This window comes from Stomoxys calcitrans, chromosome 4 (assembly GCF_963082655.1).
Source record: "Stomoxys calcitrans chromosome 4, idStoCalc2.1, whole genome shotgun sequence".
NCBI classification, from domain to species: domain Eukaryota; kingdom Metazoa; phylum Arthropoda; class Insecta; order Diptera; family Muscidae; genus Stomoxys; species Stomoxys calcitrans.
This window is the reverse complement of record NC_081555.1, coordinates 136265232-136286145: the sequence shown is the minus strand read 5'-3', so window position 1 is coordinate 136286145 and position 20914 is coordinate 136265232. Positions and strand designations below refer to the sequence as shown.

At 38.4% G+C, this 20914-nt stretch overlaps 1 protein-coding gene across 3 annotated transcripts in view; it reads right to left on the bottom strand.

Moving 5' to 3' along the window:
* Nucleotides 1–13855, bottom strand: part of LOC106094472 (tRNA dimethylallyltransferase) — a 583702-nt gene extending 569847 nt beyond the window's left edge. Inside the window, exon 1 of one of the 3 annotated variants that reach the window (XM_059367007.1) lies at nt 13180–13855. The gene's annotated coding sequence lies outside the window, so the exon portion shown is untranslated. Of the gene's footprint in view, nt 1–8990; nt 9098–13179 lie in introns of those variants that run through there. The other 2 variants (XM_059367008.1, XM_059367009.1) reach the window with 2 other exon arrangements.
* Nucleotides 13856–20914: the final 7059 nt, after the last annotated feature.

Here is a 20914-nt window from a genome sequence, read left to right as displayed (position 1 = left end):
GGGCGATAGATATATATGGGAGCTATATCTAGATCCAAACCGATTTTAATGAAATCTTGCAGATATGTTAGGAACAGCAACAAAACAATCCGTGCCAAATTTTGTGCAGATCGGTTAAAAACTGTAGTTACATCTGAACCGATTTTGATGAAACCTTGTATATATATTAAGAACAGTAACGAAACAATCCTTGCCAAATTTTGTGCAGATCGGATGAAAATTGTACTTACTAAGGCCATTAAAGTGCAAATCGGGCGATACATATAAAGGGTGATTTTTTTGAGGTTAGGATTTTCATGCATTAGTATTTGACAGATCACGTGGGATTTCAGACATGGTGTCAAAGAGAAAGATGCTCAGTATGCTTTGACATTTCATCATGAATAGACTTACTAACGAGCAACGCTTGCAAATCATTGAATTTTATTACCAAAATCAGTGTTCGGTTCGAAATGTGTTCATTCACCGTTCAGCGATGAGGCTCATTTCTGGTTGAATGGCTACGTAAATAAGCAAAATTGCCGCATTTGGAGTGAAGAGCAACCAGAAGCCGTTCAAGAACTGCCCATGCATCCCGAAAAATGCACTGTTTGGTGTGGTTTGTACGCTGGTGGAATCATTGGACCGTATTTTTTCAAAGATGCTGTTGGACGCAACGTTACGGTGAATGAACACATTTCGAACCGAACACTGATTTTGGTAATAAAATTCAATGATTTGCAAGCGTTGCTCGTTAGTAAGTCTATTCATGATGAAATGTCAAAGCATACTGAGCATCTTTCTCTTTGACACCATGTCTGAAATCCCACGTGATCTGTCAAATACTAATGCATGAAAATCCTAACCTCAAAAAAATCACCCTTTATATGGGAGCTATATCTAAATCTGAACCGATCTTTACCAAAACCAACAGCGTTTGTTCTTGAGCCAAAAAAGTCACACGTGCAAAAATTCGTGTCGATTGGATAAGAAACGCAACCTGTACCTTGATTATAAGAATATATGGACTCACAGATTCGAGTCAGAAAGTGATTCTTGCCCTTCTTAGCGTTACAAACAAATGCACAAATTTATAATACTCTGTACCACAGTGATGGTGTAGGGTACAAAATTTACGGCTGGATTGAGTCCTTGGTACCCACCATCAATTACGCAAAAAATTTTTCTTCATCAAGTTAGAGGGTGCTAAGTTCGGCCGGGCCGAATCTTATATACCCACCACCAGGGATCGCATTTGACGAGTTCTTTGCGCAGTATCTCATTTTAGGCAAACAAATTATAATGAATAAGAACTGTTATGCTATTGGAGCTATATCAAGTTATAGTCCGATTCGGACCATAAATGAATTGAATGCTGATCTTTGTAGAAGTCATTGTGTAATATTTCAGTCCATTCGGATAACAGTTGGGCCTTGTAGGGGCTCCAGAAGCAAAATTGGGAGATAGGTTTATATGGGAGCTGTATGAAGCCATAGATCGATTCAGACCATATTGGACACATATGTTAAAGGTCATGAAAGAAGCAGTTGCACAAAAGTTCTGCCAGATCGGATGAGAATTGCGCCCTCCAGAGGCTCAAGAAGTCAAGATCCCAGATCGGTTTATATGGCAGCCATATCAGGTTATGCACCGATTGGCGCCATACTTAGCACAGTTGTTTCAAGTGATAACAAAACACCTCATGCAAAATTTCAGCTAAATCGGATGAGAATTGCACCCTCTAGAGGCTCAAGAAGTCAAGATCCAAGATCGGTTTATATGACAGCTATACCAGATTATGAAACGTTTTGGGCCATACTTAACACAGTTGTTCAAAAATATAACAAAACTCTACGTGCAAATTTATAGCCAAATCGGATAAGAATTGCGCCCTCTAAAAGCTGAAGAAGTCAAGACCCAAGATCGGTTTATACTGCAGCTATATCAAATTATGATCCGATTTGAACCATACTTATGACAGTTGTTGGAAGTCATAACGAAACACGTCATGCGAAAATTCAGCCTAATCGGATAGGAGTTGCGACCTCTAGAGGCTCAAGAAGTCAAGACCCCGGATCGGTTTATATGGCAGCTATATCAAAACATCGACCAATTTGGTACATTTAAAATCTCAACCGACCTACACCCATAGGTAGCATTGTTGCAAAATTTCAAGCGGCTAGCTTTACTCCTTCGACAGTCAGAAGGACGGAAAGACGGACAGACATGGCTAGGTCGAGTTAAAATGTCAAGAATATATATACTTTATGGGGTCTTAGACGAATATATCGAGGAGTTACAAACAGAATGACGAAATTACTATACCCCTATCCAATGGTGGAGGATATAAAAAGAAAAATAAAGTTCGGCCGGGTCGTATCCTTGGTACCCACCACCATCGAGTATGCTAAAAATTTATCTTTATAAAAACAAGTAAAAACGGATTAAGCATTATACCCAAAATACTACATCCGTATTAATATCCAAATATTGTCCGATCTTAATCATATTTGGTTCAGGTGCGGAGAAGCTCTGTACAGGTAGCAGTTAAAATTTTCAGCAAAATCGGGCAATAAGTGCACCGTTCATATGATTAAGCGTTCGTACAATGATCGATCTATATGACGGCTATATCTAAATATAGTCCGATCTGGACCATATTTGAGTTAGGTATCGGTCTTGAAGCAGCTCACTGTTTCAAATTTCGGCAAAGTCCTTTTATGGTCTTTAGGCCCTTAAGCTAAGGATTGGTCTCTATGGCAGCTATATCTAAATATAGCCCGATCTTGAGCATATTCGGGACAGATGTTGGGAGTCTTAATACAACTCACTGTTCCAGATTTCAGCGAAGTCGTGTTATAAATGCGCCTGTTATAGGCCTAAGACCCAAAATCGGCAGAACGGTTTATATGGCAGCTATAGCCAAATATGTTCCTATCTAGACCATTTTTTGTACGGATATCGACGGTAATAAATGCGCCAGATATAGTCTTAAGAACTTAAATCGGCATATCGGTCTATATTGCTGCTATATGTAAATATGATCCGATATACACGATATTCTGGTCGGATGACGAGGTCCCTGGTGCAACTCACTTTTTTTGAAATGTTAGTAAAATTGGAGAATAAATGCGCCTTTTATGGTCTTTAGACCCTAAAGCTGAAGATCGGTCTCTATGGCAGCTATATTTAAATATAACCCGATCTGGACCATATTCGGGACAGATTTTGGGAGTCTTGATATAACTCACTGTTCCAAATTTCAGCGAAGTTGGGTTATAAATTCGCCTGTTATAGGCCTAAGGCCCAAAATCGGCAGATCAGCCTATATGGCAGCTATGTCCAAACAGGTTGCGATGTGTACCACTTTTAGTTCGGCTATCGACGGGCCTAATAAATTTCACTGTTGTGAATTTTAGCAAAAAAGGTAAAAAATACGCCTGTTATAGGCTTAAGAGTCCTAAATCGCCAGATCGGTCTTTGTGGCAGCTATATGTAAATATGGTCCGATGTACACCATATTCTGGTCGGATGACAAGGTCCCTAGGGCAACTCACTTTTTTTGAAATGTCAGCAAAATTGGAGAATAAATGCGCCCTTTATGGTCTTCAGACCCCAAAGCTGAAGATCGGTCTCTATGGCAGCTATATTTATTATTTGGGAGTCTTGATATAACTCACTGTTCCAAATTTCAGCGATGTCGGGTTATAAATGCGCCTGTTATAGGCCTAAGACCCAAAATCGGCCGATCAGTCTATATGGCAGCTATATCCAACTATGTTCCGATCGGGACCATTTTTGGTTCGCATATCGACGGGCCCAAAAAACCCCATTATGACAAATTTCAGCGCAATCTGGTAATAAATGCGCCTGTTACGGGCTCAAGACCCAAAATTGGCAGATCTGTCTATATGGCAGCTATATCTAAATATAGTCTGATGTGGCCCATTCAAGAAGTTAACCTGAGTATAGAAGAAATACGAGTCTATGCAAAATTTCAACTCAATATCCCAATTTTTAAAGACTGTAGCGTGATTACAACTGACGAATACACCAACGAACAGACGGACAGACACACAGACATCGTTAAATCGTCTTAGAATTTTAGAACGAACCGAAATATATATACCTTGTAGGGTCGGAAATGGATATTTCGATGTTTTACAAATGGAATGACTACATGAATATACCCCCTATCCTATGGTGGGGGGTATAAAAATACATGCATTATTTAATTATTTAAGCTCGTAGAAAAAAGTTTGCTGAATATAGCAAACACTGTCTGCTGAATATTAGTAGTTAATTTGTCTGCTATTGTAGCTTACTGCTGTGTATTCAAAACAGCAGATTTTGTTAGTTGAAATACCAGTACGAAATGTTTGCTAATACAGCAGTAATGTCTGTTTTTCCCATTGTCAGCAGACAAAAGCTACTGTTTTAGCAAAAATTTTTGCTGATTTGAATAACAAATTTGGTTGAGTGTAGTTCCTCACAAATGTTACCAGCATGAAATAAACACTACTGAAAATTTTGTTCCGATATTCTCGCCAAGATCCGAATCCAGGCACTCAGTGTCATAGGCGAGCATGCTAACATTCGCAACGAGTTCAGACATCGTTCAGAATTTCTTCCGAATTGTCGGGAAAAATTTCTACCGGTAAAAAATGTTTTGGGCTGGTGGTGCTTCCCACAGACAGACGGACATGGCTAAATCGATTTAAATACCAAGGGATGGAATACTTTGTTTTGTCTAACAACAATTTTTTTCGAAGAGTTACAAGCAGAATGACAAAAAACCCCTCCCCAATTTTCAAAAACGCCAGATCTCGAAGATGTGTGCACCGAATTAAGCGAAATTATGTACGAAACTTCATGATAACCCAAAAACACGAAATTGGTATAAAATTTTTGGATCAACTAACCCTGGGGGGCGCCCTATCTCATAACCCACCCGCCGAACGGACATATTTACCGACTGAGACAATATAGGTATCAAATGAAAGGTATTTAAGAGTAGAGTAGAGAACTTGGTATAAAAATTTTTACCTTTGGTGTCGGGGAGTCTCCCACGACCAAAAACACCACCCAACAGGACACTTTTACTGCTTTGGGCAATATATGAAAGGTCTTTAAATGTAGAATACAAATCTGACATAAAAATTTATTCCTTGGTGTCTGAAGGGCCTCCCCACCCCCACCAAAAACCTCCAGCAGGACACTTTCGCCGCTTTGGGTAATATGGGTATAAAATGAAAGGTATTGGGTTGCCCAAAAAGTAATTGTCGGTAATATAGTAGTAATATAGTCGGCGTTGACTTTTAGCTTGCTTTAGAAAAAAAGTGCGCGAAATTTTATTTATATTTGTTTGTTTGGCGTCAATTTTAATATGGGTACCACATGTATTGAAAGAAATTCGTTTAACACACCGAATCAACGCTTGTGATATGCACCTTAAACACAATGAATTCGATCCGTTTTTAATACTAATCATAACTGGAGATGAAAAATGGATTGTTTACAACAACGTTAGTCGAAAAGGATCATGGTCCAAGCATGGTGAACCAGCTCAAACCACTTCAAAGGCTGATATCTACCAAAAGAAGGTTATGCTGTCTGTTTGGTGGGATTGGAAGGGTGTGGTATATTTTGAGCTGCTTCCAAGGAACCAAACGATTAATTCGGATGTTTACTGTCAACAATTGGACAAATTGAATACAGCCATCAAGGAGAAGCGACCAGAATTGGTCAATCGTAAAGGTGTCATATTCCACCAGGACAACGCTAGACCGCACACATCTTTGGTCACTCGCCAAAAACTGAGTGAGCTTGGCTAAGAACTTTTGATGCATCCACCATATAGCGTTGACCTTGCACCATCAGACTACCATTTATTTCGATCTTTGCAGAACTCCTTAAATGGCAAAACTTTCGGCAACGATGAGGCTATAAAATCGCACTTGGTTCAGTTTTTTGCAGATAAAGGCCAGAAGTTCTATGAGCGTGGAATACTAAATTTGCCAGGAAGATGGCAAAAGGTTATCAAACAAAATGGCAATTATATATTTGATTAAAGTTCATTCTAAGTTTTATTAAAAATGCATTTACTTTCTTTAAAAAAAAAATCCGCAATTACTTTTTGGGCAACCCAATTTCTAAGTAGAATACAAACTGACATAAAAGTTAATTCCTTGGTGCCTGAGGGGCCTTCCCAACCCCCAAAACCCCCCAGCAGGACATATAAATCTATCGGGACAATATGGATATCAAATGAAAGTTATTTATATGTATAGTAAAAAGCTGATATAAAAATCTATTCCTTGGTGTCTGAGGCGGCCCCACTACCTAAAAACCCATCAACAGGACATATTTACCGATTGGGACAATATGGGTATGAAATGAAAGGTGTTTGGAAGTTGATTACCCCTTTTTATACCCTGCACCACCACTGTGGTACAGGGTATTATAGTTTTGTGCATTTGTTTGCAACGCTAACAAGGAGAAGAGCAAGACCCATTGATAAGTATACCGATCGACTCAGAATCACTTTCTGATTCGATATAGCCTTGTCCGTCTGTGAGTCCATGTATTCTTGTAATCAAAGTGCAGGTCGTATTTGTTGTCGATTGTCACAAAATTTTGCACATGTTACATTTTTGGCCCAAGGACGAACGCTATTGATTTTGAAAAAATCGGTTCAGATTTAGATATAGCTCCAATATATATCTTTCATCCGATTTGGCTTTTTAAGGCTGTAGAAGCCACAATTTTTATACCGATCATTACAAAATTTGGCATGGGGTGTTTTATTTCACGTCTCCATATGTGTGCAAAATTTCATAAAAATCGGTTCAGATTTAGATATAGCTCCCATATATATGTATCGCCCGATTTGCACTTAAATAGCCGTAGTAGTTACAATGTTCAACCGATCTGCACAAAATTTGGCACGGACTGTTAAGTTACTGATCGTAATATATCTGGAAAATTTCAAAAAAATCGATTCAGATTTAGATATAACTCCCATATATATCTTTCATCCGATTTGAACTATTAAAGCTGTAGAAGCCATAATTTTTGTCCGATCTTTAGCAAATTTGGTGTGGAGTAGTTTTTGTGAAGTCCCAATGTATGTGCAAAATTTCATAAAAATCGGTTCAGATTTAGATATAGCTCCAATATATATCTTTCATCCGATTTGGCTTTTTAAGGCTGTAGAAGCCACAATTTTTATACCGATCATTACAAAATTTGGCATGGGGTGTTTTATTTATAACTCCCATATAATCTTTTATCCGTTATGGCCTTTTAAAGATGTGGAAATCTAAATCTTTTGTCCTATGGTAGGAAAATCTTACAAGGTTCTAAATTGCTATTTCAATTGGCAAATTAAAGTCTGACTAGATTTCGAGATAAGTTCTACATATAAAAAGTACTACATGCACTAGGTGGACTTTTTCCTTTCCTAACTGGTTTTATAAGAATTTGGTCTGAAATGTCTAAGGGCCCTCTCCAACTTCAAAAACCCCCAATACGGAATAATTCTCCAACGCCACAAATGGATATAAAATTAAAGGTCTTTGAGAGTTGACTACGAATCTGATATACACATTTGAGACAGAGTCCGGGGTCCGGAGTCCCACCTAATACACCTCAATAAGACGTGTAGTTCGATCGGGATTACAGTAGAGTTCTAATCTATTGTCGATATAACGATTCAACTATCTGGGACGCGCTCTGCCGTCCTGCCGTTCAGCCGGATATGTAGATCTCGACATTAAACGACTCAAATTAATTGTCTTTTAGGTCTTAGCGTCGGGGGGAGCGACCCTTTCCTCCCAATAAAAACAACAACAAACTTTCATGTAGGACGATGAAAAGACGTGTCAGAAGGCATTCACCCTCCCTCCATCCTACCCAAAACAAGGAATTAAAAATAAAAAATTAAGGCCAATCAGGATAGAATAGGACACCAATAAAAGGTCTTTGGCAGGAGAGTACACTTTTTATCCTTAAATTGGTATAGACACAGGAGGGCCAGCGGATCTTAAAAAAAATGCGGTATCCCAAGTGGTAGCTTTGAAAAATTATTTTGAATGTAGATAACCAATACCGAAAAATTCAATTTGTGTGCATCTGAACGAGACCCCTGGCCCTGAATATCTTGATAGCCAACTTCAAAATGCTTGTCTTTATAGGGCTCAAACAAAATCGTGGCCCTCAAAACTCACTTTAAACCGGTCATGTTTGCTTACTCACTCACTTCAAACCGGCCATGTTTGCCTACTATGGCAACAAATAATAGGTATTTGATAGTAGAAAAAGAATTTGATATCAATTTTGAGGCCAAGTCGTCTCAGTTCATAAACTCTCCCTAAACCTATGGCAATATTGGCTCAAATAAAAGAAACTTGAGAGTAGAGCACGATGCTCATATTTTTTAGGGCTTAGTGCGTGGGTGGTCGCCCCACACTACATAAACCTCAAACTGGACATATATGTGGAATATAGCAAAAAAGGGGGCTCAAATCTGACATCTGTTGGCCAAGTTTTTCAGGGACGTCTCAACGTATAAACTTCCCCTAAACCACACATATATACCGACTATAGCAATATTTAGCTCAAATGTTGTTTTTGGGAATAGAGTATCAACCTCACCTGACCATAGCATTAAAAGGCTCAAATGAAAGAAATTCGAGAATAGAGCACCAATATGATATCCACATTGGGTCGAAATATCTGAAAGGTTGTAACAGCAGCACCGAACAGGCCTTTTTAAAATAATAGAGTGAAAGAAAGCGCAGAGGAGCGGGCCCTGTCCAGCTGGTTTATTACAAATTTATAAATAATTGTATTTGCCTTGGTACATACATACCTACTACCTACATATGTTTATCTTTAAAATAGTTCACAAAAACGATCATTTATGTACCTTTGCTAAGGCTAACATCAATAACGCACAAGACAACATTCACAATGGCAACAACAACAACAAAAATCAAAGCATAACTTACCACTTTCCTATAAATGTTCATACAATGTTTCATAAAACGATCACGATCACATTGTTACCTAAACACACGACGACGACTTGATATGCGAAACGACCGAAGTGCAAAATGATTTCATTCATCGTTAGTATTTGCAAGCTGTGGATATATACCTGTGTGTGTGTCTTCTTGTTTAATTCCAACATCCACACCATCCAACTACAGAAGAGTCAATGAACCTTCTTAACAAGAGGCGCAAAAATTCACTAGCACAAAAAGACAACTTTTATTTATTGATTGATACATTCTTTCAGTTTGAGGCAACAATCAAACACACATGGTTTACACTACCGTAACACGGGCACTGTTCTAACAACAACGAAAACAACAACAAGTTCACATAATGACAATGCAAATTATGAAGTTGTAATTGAGAGGGAGAGCAAATGGTGCAAATAAACCAGCAAGCAATACATTGCTTTGTGTGTGTGTATAAGCATCGTTCTTTTTTCTTTGCTGCTGGACAAAAAAAAAACATTTTTCGCTTGCAATGTAGGTAAGTGGGTATTTTGTGCTTCCATTTTTCACTTTTTGTGTATATTTCACGGGCTTATGTTATGTATTTTGCTCTAATGTTGGCTTGACCACTGTTCAAGAATCTTTAATCGAAAACCATTGCACTTTTTAACCGTTTTACACAACTGCGACGAGAACGCGACCGATCTCTAAGGTAATTGGCAGAAACTAAAAACAAAAAACAAAAATATGGGACAACATTAAGTTTTGTAGACTTTGAAGGATGAGAGCGAGAGTAACCTTGCACCGCAAAAGAATGTTTGGAAATCTCATCTAGTGGGAGGGTGTGAATGAGGCACATTGCTCTTTGCATTGCTCTTCCCCACCTTCCATTCACTCCTTGTGTGTTGGTGTTTTTGGTTTTTCAATGATGGTGAACATTTGTTAACGGCACATTAGTTATTACACATTTATTATCCATTATTATCCAACACCTTAGATAATAGAAATTTGGGTACAAAAATATGATGAGAAACAGTGTTGTCAGATTAGGAAAAATTTCCCAAAAAGGGAATTCTTGTTGTGTTTGATGAAAAATATTCTCATTTGGAGTTCGGGATTTTGATGGGGAAAAAGTAAGAATTAGTGATTTTATAGAGGAAACTTCATCAGTATAGTTTTAAAATTAAGTTTCATGAGTAAGGGCTGGTGTTCTATGCTACTTTTGGAATAGTCGCGGAAATTGTTATTTGTTTCGCCAGCGGAATTTGACAGCAAACAAATAATTTTTGACTCCACACCAAAAAAAAACCTTTTTATTATCTGCGCTTATTATTTTTTCTATTTGATTTATTTTCTAGCCAATATTGTTTTTTCTATTTGATTTATTTTCTAGCCAATATTGTTTTTTCTATTTGATTTATTTTCTAGCCAATAAATAAAGGAAAATTAACCTTTAAAACCAATAAAACAAACAAAATGATGCCGCAAACGGTTTCAAGTGTTGCCACTTTAACCTTTTTTGCCATTTCCTTTTTTTCCGCCTATTTTATTTCCGCCGACATTTTTTTACAAGGAGTTTGACTGCATTCCGCTCAAAAAACTGAACAGAATACTCAGCTTAAGGGTTGGAATTCTATACTGCTTTATTTTCTCCGCGAGCGGAAATTGACAGTCATGTTTTTTTTTTATTTTAATACCAAAAGATGTGTTTATCTACGCTTATTTTTTTTTTATTTAATTTATTTTCTAGCCAATAAATAGAGGAAAATTAACCCTTAAAACCAATAAAACAAACAAAATGATGCCGCCAACGGTTTCAAGTGTTACCACTTTAACTTTTTTTCTCCATTTTCTTTTTTTCTGCCTATTTTATTTCCGCCGACATTTTTTTACATGGACTTCGACACAAATTTGGAAGTATTTTTTTTTTTATTTTTTTTACCAAAAGACGTTATTATCTGCACTTATGGTTTTATTATTATTTTTTTTTTTTTTGCAAATAAATAAAATAACAAAAAGAAAAAACGAACCATTGAAACCAATAAAACAAAAAGATGTCGAGTGTTGTCACTAAAATTTATTTTTGCCATTTTCATCACTATAAACAGAGTACTACTTTTTCACCTATTTTCCTCCAGCGCTTCGCCGACGTTTTTTTTACATGGAGTTTGACAGCATTCCGCCTGAAAAGCTGAACAGAATACTCAGCTTAAGTACACGAATATTTCTTAGTCTCAAGCTGGTCATTACTTTTTATGTTCGATGCAAAAACGAATCTCCGGAATTTAGTGGGGGAATGAGAAATTGTACTTTAAACTGATTGGAAGTCAAAGAGCAGTATGCAACTCTGGCGAAAATTTCGTTTCCATAAGAAATGCATTGACATATGCTAAGCGAAATTTTCGGTTTCGATAGCGTAACCGAAAATTTCGCTTACTGATGCTTAAAGGGCAGTATGCACCTCTGAGGAAATTTTCGTTACCTTACATTGACATATCACAAACGAAATTTCCGTTACCGGTGGCGTTTCCGAAAATTTCGCTTGTAGGTACGCAGCCCGAATCCAATTTTCTTTGCGTTACATAATAATCATGAGAAATTGTTCTTTTAACTGAATGGAAGTTAAAGAGCAGTTTGCATCTCTGGCGAAAATTTCTTTTCCATAAGAAATGCATTCACATATGCTAAGCGAATTTTTTAGTTTCCATAGCGTAACCGAAAATTTCCCTTACTGATACGCAGCTCAAATGAAATGTTCTTTGCCTAAAGGGCAGTATGCACCTCTGGGGAAATTTCCGTTACCTTAAGAAATGCATTGACATATCACAAACGAAATTTTCGTTACCGATGCCGTTACCGAAAATTTCACTTGTAGGTACGCAGCTTGAATGCAATTTTCTTTGCCTTACAGGTTGACATAATAGTCAGTTCAGAATTTTTTCTTGCAATTACGCATGAAAATTTATATTTTGATAGGTTCATGCAGCATGAAATATAGTCATTTGCTTATAAAAGCTTTTAACTTCAGTATATAAGCACATTATTAGATTGATTAAATGAATGATTGAAAATTAGGCAAAATTATAACTCAATGTTTGTCGCCATCGTGTAATCTACACAACTATTTTCCAGTGGGGACATAAATGTCTTGGCTGCAACCAGCGTTGCCACTACACAAAAAAAGCTTTTCGACAATAAATTTCTAAAGGCCTACCAAATTCCCTGTCAGCCAATTAAAATTGTAAACTAAATCAAAATAAATGCGATTTCTTGTCAAAGTTATTACTAATTTAACAATATATAATTTAAAAAAAAAATAATATAAAACAAAAAAAGAGGCATCAAGTTCGGCCGCGCCGAGCTTTCGATACACAAATTTTATCAACATCTGGTATTTATCGGGTTAAGGGAACCAAAATTACTCACAATTCTAAATTTTGTCAATCTCGGCAGATAACAGAGGCTCTTATTGGCTCATGGCCTTATGGGGTCATATACAACACACCATATAAATCCAAATATAATTCGATCTTGAGCATACTCGGCACAGGTATCGAGGGGCCTAATGCAACTAAAGTCCACCGTGCCGCAGAGGTCGGCATGTGGGAGACAACAATAGAAGTCATTGCGTAAAATTTCAGCCAATTCGAGTAAGAATTGCGCCTTTTAGGGACTCAAGATATAAAATAGAGAGATCGGTTTATATGGCTAGAGACCGATTTGAACCATATTTGACACGTATGTTGAAGGTCATGGGAGAAGCCGTCGTTCAAATCCAACTCGGATAATAATTACACCCATGGAGGCTCAAGAAGTCAAGATCCAAGACCGGTTTATATGGCAGCTATATCAGGTTATGGATCGATTTGAACCATATTTGGCATAGTTATTGAAAGTCATAACGAAGCACGTTGTGCAAAATTTCAGCCAAATCGGAAAAGAATTGCGCCCTTTAGACGCTCAAGAAGTCAAGATTCAAGATCGGCTTATATGTCAACTACGAATTGCAAATTGCAATTATTTATTACAAATTTATAAATGTTTTTATTTGCCTTGGTACGTACCTACTACCTATGTTTATCTTTAAAATAGTTCACAAAAACTAGCATTTATGTACCTTTGCTATGACTAACATCATTAAGCACAAGACAACATTCACAATGGCAACAACAACAAAACTTTAAGAATTACTTACCACTTTCCTTCAAAAGTTCTTTCAATGTTTTATACACCGATCACGTGATTACCTAAACACACGACGACGACTTGATATGCGAAACGACCGAAGTGCAAATGATTTCATTCATTGTTAGAATTTGCAAGCTACACCTGTGTGTGTGTCTTCTTGTTTAATTTCAACATCCCCACCATCCAACTACAGAAGAGTCAATAAACCTTCTTAACAAGGGGCGCAAAATTTCACTAGCACAAAAATACAACTTTTATCCATTGATTGATACATTCATTCACTTTGAGCCAATAATCAAACACACATGGTTGGTTATCTTATGAAATTGATTTTACACAACCGTAGCACGGGCACTATTCAGGCAACAATAAAAACAAGAACAATTTCATATAATGACAATGCAAATTATTAAGTTGTAAGTGAGAGGGAGAGCAAACAAACCAGCAAGCAATACTTTGGTTTGTGTGTGTATAAGCATCGTTCTTTTTTCTTTGCTGCTGGACAAAAAAAAAAAAAAACACTTTTCGCTTGCAATGTAGGTATTTTGTACTTTTTGTGTATATTTCAAGTGCTTATGTTATATATTTTGCTCTAACGTTGTCTTGACCACTGTTTAAGAATCTTTGATCGAAACCCATTGCACTTTTTAACCGTTTTACACAACTGCGACGAGAACGCGACCGATCTCTAACATGATTGGCAGAAACTAAAAACAAAAAGCAAAAATATGGGACAACATTAGGTTTTGTAGACTTTGAAGGATGCGAGCGAGAGTAACCATGCACCGCAAAAGAATGTTTGTAAATCTCATCTATTGGGGGGAGGGTGTGAATAGGGCACATTGCTCTGTACATTGCTCTTCCCCACCATCAATTCACTCTTTGTGTGTTGGTGTTTTAAGTTGGATAAACGACAATATGATGAGGAACAGTGTTGCCAGATTTGGAAAATTTTCCCAAAAAGGGAATTTTTGTTTTGCTCGCGGGAAAAATTTTCTCATATGGAGTTTGGTATTTTGATGGGGAAAAAGTAAACATTCGTGAAATTTCATTAGTATAGTTTTAAAATTAATTTTCTTGAGTAAGTACACAAATATTTCTTAGTCTCAAGCTGGTCATGATTATTGGTGTTAAATGCAAAAACGCATCTCCGGAATTTATTGGGGGTATGAGAAATTGTACTATGAACTGATTACAAATCAAAGAGCATTATGCACCTCTGGCGAAAATTTCGTTTCCATGAGATACCCATCGACATATGCTAAGCGAAATTTTCGGTTTCGATAATGTAATCGAAAATTTCGCTTGCAGATACACAACTTAAATGAAAATTTTCTTTGGGTAAAGCGCAGTATGCACCTCTGGGGTAATTTTCGTTACCATACGAAATTCATGGTCATATCCTGAACGAAATTTTCGTTACCGAAAATTTCGCTTGCAGGTACGCAGCTCGAATGCAATTTTCTTTACGTTACAGGGTGACATAGAGGATTCACTGAATAAGGTTAAGCCAAGCGATCAGCTGACATTTTTTTTTTTGACAGTACTTGGCATTGAGGATGTCAACTTGTTCTCTTTTTACATTCATTCTTTGTTTACGTTTTCTCGTATTTGATGACATTTTCAATCGGCAGATTTGACATCCTTAATGATGTACATGGGGCCTATCCACTTTATGTTTTCGCAAGTGTCCTAACCTTCTATTAGTGAATCCTAGGTGACATAATAGTCATTGCAGAAAATTTTCTTGCGATTACGCAAGAAAATGTATGTTTTGACAGATCACCACCACCACCATGAAATAAATTAATTTGCAAATAAAAACGTTTAACTTCAGTACATATGTACTTTATTAGCCAAAAACGATTAAAAATTAGGAAAATTGATAAATCGATGTTTATCGCCATCGTGTCGTCTACACAACTATCTTCCAGTGGGGACATAAATGCCTTGGCTACAACCCATGGCGAAACAATTAAAGGTGGTCTCATTTGTACAACAACCACAAATCATAATGTGCAATCCGCCACCTTGCCATCAAGCTGATCGAAGTTTTGCCAACACACATAAAGCAATTTGTGTGAGTGGGTGTATACGTGTGCGTACGTGAGCAGAGAGTATGCGAGAAAGAAGCGGCTGCGAACAGCTGTTCGCGTGAGACCGCATTTTTAAATCCGCCTTGGCTGCAACCGAGTAACAGGGTGACATAATAGGCAGTGCAGAATTTTTGCTTGCAACTTAAGATGAAAATTATATACAAATCGCTTCATTCAACATGAAATAAAGTGATTTGCAACTAAAAACGATTATTTTCAGTGCTCACATACATATGTATGTACTTTATAAGACAAAAATAACAACAAATCGGGGAAAATTAAAAATCTGTGTTTGTCGCCATCTTTAAGTCAGGACATCTATTTCCAGTGGCAGCATAGGTTAGGTTAAGATGATACCAAGACCTTATCGTTCGAGCATTCACGTTGCACTATGGCGCAGAATGAGGAAGCAGGTGGCAAAAATCTAAATCTTCATAAGCCCTATGAAATTTTTAAAGAACTTATCTTTTTCTTCTTCTCATATATAAAAATCAATTTGTGTTTGTTTGTTTGTTCCGTATAGACTCAAAAACTGCTGAACCGATTACCTTGAAACTTTCACAGAATGTGTAGGTTGGTCTGGAAGGATACATAGGGGGGGACGGACCCTCCCCCTTAACCCAAAAGTTCTACCCAAAAATAAAAGTGGACCGAACGGGACAATATGGGACTCAAATGAAAGGTATTCAGGAATAGAGTAAGAATTTCGTATTAAAAATTGAGCCCAAGTAACGGGGGGGACGCTGTCCCAACCTCAAAACACCCTACAATAGGTTTATTGGACAAGCATGACAATATGGGACTCAAATGAAAGGTATTCGGGAGTAGATTACGAATTAGTCCGGAAGAAGGAATAGGCTTTATAACAGGTAGATATCCGGAGAGGGTCCCCCCACTCCTTTACCTTGAGTAGAGGGGTGGGCCGTTAAGGACAATATGGATACCAAATGAAAGGTATTGAGGAGAAGAATATGAATTGGTTCCAAGCATCCAGAAAGTCGACCCAAGCCCAAAATTCTAAAAGCAGACAAATCGAATCGGGTCTCAAAAGAAGGTATTCGGAAGTAGATTACGAATCTGGCATACAAAATCAGATCGAAGTGTTGGCGGTCACCCCGCCATACAGATATTGTGGTGCTTGCGTGCAGATCAGTTTGTGCAGGAAAGTAAGTACAAGTGCTGTAAGGAGACGCCATACAGGGATAAAGAGTATTCAGAGATGGAGTCGCGCCGTCTCAAGCCAAATACATAACGAGTAACGCTATTAAAAAAGGTGTTAAGCTTACGTCTACTTACCGGGTCGCAATTATCAAACAACTCACAGCCGTAGAGAAAGCCAGGAACAAGATAATCCGCAGCAGAGTAACAGACTGAGTGGCCCAGAGAACACGCAATTTCGAATATCCCTGACCAACGACAGAGACGATATGATTACTCCAGATCGGAGTGCTATTAATAACCACACCCAAGTTATTTGCATGAGGAACGATTTCCAAACTAGCGTCGTTTATATGTATATACCGACTTCACATGAAAAACGAGACAGCCTGTTTTTGATAACAACTACCTTGGACTACAGGGTTGAGACACGGGCCATTGGCTTTCGCCCATGTGCTGACTCTTGACAGATCATGATTAAGCAGACGTATGTTTTCAGCAATCTCATCCCTCGGACTGCCGATACATATTTGTACATCGTCAGCGTACATATGTGCCTCACAATAAGACATTTGACTCGCCGAATCCTTACTGTACAATGAAAAGAGAAGAGGACCCAGATTTGATCTCTGAGAAAGACCTTTTAAAACAAGCAGATGCGACGATGCGGAAGACTTATAACTAACGGACTGAGTGCGGTGTGACAGGTACGACAAAATAAGACGAACGGACGTAGAAGAAAAATTGTAAAGATGTCTCATCACATAACAAGGAATGATCCACAGTGTCAAATGCCTTAGAATTAGTAAATTTATCTTGTCATTTTCCAAATTGACCCTGATCCTCTCAGTGACCTCTGACAAGGCAGTTATGTAGCTGTGGTTAGGAAGAAACCCGGATTGTCTTACAGATAACAAAAAGTTCTCGTTGACTAAAGACGACATTTGCAAATACAGCTACATATTTCTCAAACACCTTTGACAAGTAACAAAGAATCGCAATTGGCCTATATTCCTTGGAATTCTTAGGCAGTGGTATGACCTTGACATGCTTCCACACTAATGCAAAATAACTCGTGGTCAAAATTCTATTGAAAATATAGGTTACATGAGAAATAATAAGGGGGAGCAAGAGGCTTTCAAATCTAGGATCAATACCATCCGATCCGACAGCGTTAGGCGACACACTCAAAAACATTGGCGGAACCAATACAGCTGAAGCCAAAACCAGAGTCGTCATCGAGAGGGGGAAACATTGAAGCCTTAGAAACTGGGATTGACTGGGATCTGTGGGACATTAACAAAGGCATCATTAAGTTTCTTGAACATTTAGTAGTATCTTTCCCAATTCCAATGTCTCGAATAATCTTCCAAGTTCTGTTGCAGCCTATTGCAGAAGTAAAGAATCTGTAATAGAAGTCTTTCTTGGGTTCGACTGGGATCTGTGGGACATTAACAAAGGCATCATTAAGCCCATTGATGTCCTAGTTTCTTGATCTTCTATTAGTATCTTTCCCAATTCCTATGTCTCGAATAACCTTCCAAGTTCTCTTGGAGCCTATTGGAGAAGTAAAGAGTCTGTAATAGTAGTCTTTCGTGGCTATCTTAATCTTACTAATTGACGTGGTCTCTTGCTGAGCGAAAGGCATCGTGTAAGTCAGGCGTCCTGAAACGTCTCTACCTGCGATGCGATATATTCCTCTCGTGAATAGCCGAACGAATATCCCTGGAGAACCACGGTTTCGTTCTGGAGGACACTTCTCTAGTCTTGAGTGGTAGTTCACGGATATTCCTCTGTAGAATGTCAGTTTTTTCATCGATAGTTTCCCTACGGAATATCACATCCCAGTCGATAAGCACGCCACTCGAAAGCAAATAATCATAGTCGATACTGGCAAAATCGCTATATGAATAAGTTTCACTAGTCCTAGAGAGCTCAAATTCGTAACATGAAACGAGCAAGTCATGGTTCAAAAAACATGGAAAGGACAGTTGGTCGTATAGGAGGGCTTTAGAAGTGTCACTAATCGAGAAGCGTGCTGGAGGATGCGGAAAAATGCGTGGGAATTATTGAATTGACAGACAAAAGCCCAAGGAAGACATTTCAAACGTCAAGCCCTTGTCCTGTAAAGCGTTAGAGTTGAAGTCCCCAGCAACCACAATTTCTGAGTAAGCAAGAGAGAGAGAGAGAAAGGTTCAAGGAAAGAGAAAAAATCTCGCGTATCCGTACTGTTGTTCGGTCTATAAACGCACCCCACTAGAAGCTTGTTATCGGCAGCAGACACCTCAACAAAAACATACTCAATTGGGCCACCTAGGTTGGACTTTATACATAACTGAGTATACAGGTAGTTTCTCACATACAGAGCGGTGTTGGAAGTCAAGTTTGGGGAACGTGTTATCTCATGAACCAGTCGATTTGCCGCCTTGGTCGTGCGTTTTAACGCCGTTAGACTATTTCCTCTGTGGCTTCGCCAAGTCTATGGTCTATGCCAACATGCCAGCGACGTGGTGGGGACACAATACCAGACATGAACCAACTTTGGGGAGTGGTGTGGAAAATAATAAGGGATTTTGTAAGTAGCACGGAATTCCTTACTTAAAATTTTCTTTTTCGAGGTTGTTTTTTAGTATTTAAAGCGCAAAACAAGCCGATTATAGGCTAAGGTGTATGTCCATATTGGCATGGGGCTGATTAATATTCGCATCAGTTTTTCGGAATTTTAGTGTCCGTAAAGTCTAAAACAGTTCCCAGTCCCTGGGTTTTCAATGTAGACCCCCAGGCCCACTCTGTCCTCTAGCATTAATCCATCCGTGATCGCAAGGATCTCCGCTTGCACGACCCTATTATGGTCAGGCAGTCTAAAACAGATTTCAGTCCCTGGGTTCTGAATGTTGACCCCCAGGCCCACTCTGTCCTCTAGCTTTGATCCATCCTTGTTGACAACACCAAAATACCGTCAGTCCAAGACTGCGTCATTGGCAGCTAGATCTCGAACTCAAGTGTCGTCTCAGGTATCTGATCGGAAACCTCTTCCCAACCTTCTAGGTTTCTTATCGCCGCCTCATTTAAACCACTATCCGCAATAAATTCTCCCATCGCCTTAAGTCTCATAGCCGCAGTGGCTGCCTCACACTTAATCTGTATCTCAAAGGGTCGGAAATCTAGAATAGTCTCCAGTGCCCTAGTGGTCGTGGTCCTTATCGCTCCACCTAAGCCTAGACAACATGTTCTCTGCACCTGTTGTATGGTCCTTATGTTGCACTTTTTCTTCATCACCAAACTACTGAGGCGTACGTAAGTATTGATCTAATCACGCTGCTGTAGTGCCAGTGGACTATCCTTGGATTCGGGCCCCATTTTGAGCCTACGGCCCATCTACATAGTGCCCAACATCTGTGAGCCTTCTCAGTACGCTTCTGAATGTGACACTGCCAATTAAAGGCGTTATTACACGGCTTGTAGATGTCTTATGACATGTCACTTTTTGTATGCACATGTAATAGAAAATGTTTCTCAATTTACATACGATTCCTAAGTTTTCCTATCACACCTTAATGTTATTTTCGTATGACATAACCTAAAATGTGAGCAGATCTGATTTTCTTTTATGTGTACGAATTTTTAAAGTTGCGAAAAACCACCTTTCTCATCGTAAAATCATAAATTTATGAAAACAATTTATTTTTGGATTGCTTTTATTCGACTGACAACAAAAACAGCTGATTTCTTTTTGTTTTTGTCAGAAGGAATAGAGCACGCTCTAACCGAAAAAAATTACATGCGCTATTCTGAAAAGAGATTTGCCATATGTTAGTTTCGTTGGTATCACACAACATGAGCAGCTCAACATGTGGTTAATTTGACATGTCATAAGACAACTACTTGTCATGTACTAGAGCCTTAAGCCTAGTATTGACTTCATTCACAGCGAAAATGCGTATTAAATTTTTGTAAAATCCGACGGACTCTTTTCGTTGTCAGAACACACACAAAAGTCAAACAACAATACACAACCAAGGCAATAGTATTGAAGCACGGCCCATTTCGTGAGCATTTAATTACATTTGCAATCAAGGCGGATTTAAAAAGGTGGTCTCACGCGAACAGCTCATAGCAGCCGGCCAGGTTCGACGGTATTGAGATGTCAGATTTTTGTTTGCATTCTCTTTGTTGTTATCTACTTTCTCGCATATTCTCCGTTCATGCACGCACAAAAAATTTGTTTGAGTGTGTTGGCAAAACGACGATCAGCTTGATGGCAAGATGGCGTATTACACCATATGATTTGTGGTTGTTGTACAAATGAGACCACCTTTAATTGTTTCGCCATGATTTGCAATTTAATATTGTGTGAAATTTATTCTGATGCAGCGACATGTCGCTGCTATTTTGTTCATAGAATTCAAGTACCACTTGTACGGAATGTGTTCGCATTATCTTCGTCACTATTTTTTTTATAGTGCGTTTTGACAATTTTTCGCGCGA